The sequence below is a fragment of the Montipora foliosa genome, chromosome 6 (genome assembly GCF_036669935.1).
Source record: "Montipora foliosa isolate CH-2021 chromosome 6, ASM3666993v2, whole genome shotgun sequence".
NCBI lineage: Eukaryota > Metazoa > Cnidaria > Anthozoa > Scleractinia > Acroporidae > Montipora > Montipora foliosa.
Genome location: NC_090874.1, coordinates 28,577,733 through 28,580,232, shown reverse-complemented (window position 1 = coordinate 28,580,232; position 2,500 = coordinate 28,577,733). Strand labels below are relative to the sequence as shown.

The following is a 2,500-nucleotide window of genomic DNA, read 5'->3' as shown; positions in this document are numbered from 1 at the left end:
GCTCTTCTAACTAGAACAGTTCCAGAATGCTATAGAAGTTTCTAATGTCTTATGGAATTAATTACAATTTCAATTAGAAAAACAAATGAAAGTTTTCATCCAGGGAAAGGCTCTCGTTCACGCAGAGTATCTTTGTCTTCGTCCCTGAAATCAGTGGATTTGACTAAAAAGCTAATAATTTATTGTTGTCGGAGATTGGACGACAAGAATTTCTGTCGCGATCGGAAATTCAATGACCTGGATTTGTGAAAATCTTGTTCAGCTTCATGCTTTAAAGAACGAGGTATAGTGTGGAGTGCAATGTTTCGTGATGTTGACTTTCGCCTCATGTCTTAAAGAACGACTAATGTTACATGTGTAGCGCGCTTGTATCGCCTCATGGCTTTAAGAACGACGTATATTTCACGTGTAGCGTGTGCTTGTTTCGCGTCATGGCTGAGAGATATTTTCTGTCACGCGCGAACTGACTTCCGAGAGTCCGATTGACTCCTGCCAGGAAGAGCTGTCTCCATCGGATCCGATCGAGTCTGTTTGCCAACTTTTTCAACCCCACTCGCTCCTGTTAACCCTCACTTCCGGTACTACTGATCAAGCGCCATGCACTCAATCCCGGTTCCGGTCGAGATCGGACTCAATCCGCCTGCGAGTGAAGACAACCCGACTCAGGTCGAGTGTATTGGACATGTATGGAGGAGCCAAAGTGAGGGGTCAGAGATCATGTGGTATTGGTATGGGGCTGAGCCATATCATTCCTATACTAGAGCATGTGGGGTATCTATGGAGTGCTACCAAATACGTAGCAATCCCATAGTTAATAAGACAATAGAGTTATAACTAAATGAAGACGGACTGCCAAGTATGGGTTTCATATGGAATGCAGTAGCCCATAGCAAATCCAATTGTATTGTCCATAGGTTATGCCATATCATCTCCGTACTTGGGCCATATATGGCCCATTTCAACAGGTTTGGTAAGGGTTGTTGGGCTCAATTGAACTGTCTTTGATTAATTACAATTAACTATTAAAATTGACCTGGTAGTGTCTGCCTGGCCAGGCTGGCCGAGGTTCCTTGGCAACCTTGACCAATTTTTGGTCCTGGGCGGCCTGGCCAGTGCTATATAAAGTTGTATTGCAGGCCAAACTCTAAATTTTCTGCTGGGTGATAATTCTGAACACTTTTCCTTTGAATGGGTCAGAAATTCTGAACCCTTTTCCTTCACTGCTGAATGGGGTCAGAATTTCTGAACCCCATTCCTTCCTTGTTGAATGGGTCAGAAATTCTGAACTCTTTGCCTTCCCTGTTGAATGGGTCTAAACTTCTGAACCCCTTTCCTTCCCTGCTGAATGGGGTCAGAAATTCTGAACCCTTTCCTTCCCTGTTGAATGGGTCAGAATTTCTGAACCCCTTTCCTTCCCTGTTGAATGGGGTGAGAATTTTTGAACCCGTTTCCATCCCTTTGAATGGGTCAGAAATTCTGAACCCCTTTCCTTCCCTGTTGAATGGGGTTAGGAATTCTGAACCCCTTTCCTTCCCTGTTGAAAGGGTCAGGGTCTTCAAATAACTGAAGAGAAAGTGCTATCTTTGTAATGACATCTGCGAATGGTTAGACTCTCTATTCTTCTCAGATAAGGACGAGAAACCGTAGGCCCCGTCTCACAACCCTTCAATGTTCATAATCCTGTGGGACGTAAAAGAACCCACACACGTGTCGCAAAGAGTAGGACACGTAGTTCCCGGTTTTGTGGTCTGTCTTCTGTGGTGTATTTTGGTTGGGAGGGAGAGCTACTCTAAAATCCGAGGGTAAATAAAGATATATATGATATATGATATTTTATTATATAAACACCAATGAAATACCAAGTGAGCTTTCGCGCAAATACATGATATCTTCACACTTGAAAATAACATGTTATCTTCACACGTGAAAAGATCACTGTTGCAATGGTTACATATAAAAATCGCGCCTTCCGATGCATGTTGTGAAATGATTTAGTACATCACTCGTTCGCTGCGCTCACTCGTGAAAAATTCTTCAACACTCGAAGAGAAATTTCGAAAACAAAACACCCCTTCAAAGACAAAGACCTTGAAAACGATGATCAAGATCTTGAACGAAGGATGGGAGCAAATTTCAAAACTAGCCTAACACCTCAAATCGACACAAGGACACCAGGTGAAGTAAGAGTAATTTAATTTATTTATTTTCCTCGCTGTAAACTAGAATTTTTTCTGTATTTCATGTTCCGATATAAACCCTACAAACTGTTACGTTGACTGAGCATTTAAATTATATGTTTGGGTCGCCTGTGATCGCTCACGTGTCCAGCCGTCTCTTCTCGGGGAGGATACCCGAACTCGAGTGAGCGGCGGAAATCGAGCCTATCGCTTCGCTCACTCAGCAGCAATAAACAAATATTACCTAATTACTTACACTTGCGATACTGAATACCCCACCTCGACAATTTTTGATTGCAATCCCTGGCAGTAAAAGCAAGACC

The 2,500-nt window shown here is 42.8% G+C and overlaps 1 protein-coding gene across 7 annotated transcripts in view; it reads right to left on the bottom strand.

Annotated features, from left to right (window-relative positions):
• LOC138007093 (centrosomal protein of 83 kDa-like) overlaps positions 1–2,500 on the bottom strand; it is a 622,454-nt gene that overhangs the window by 259,144 nt on the left and 360,810 nt on the right. The window lies entirely within an intron of this gene.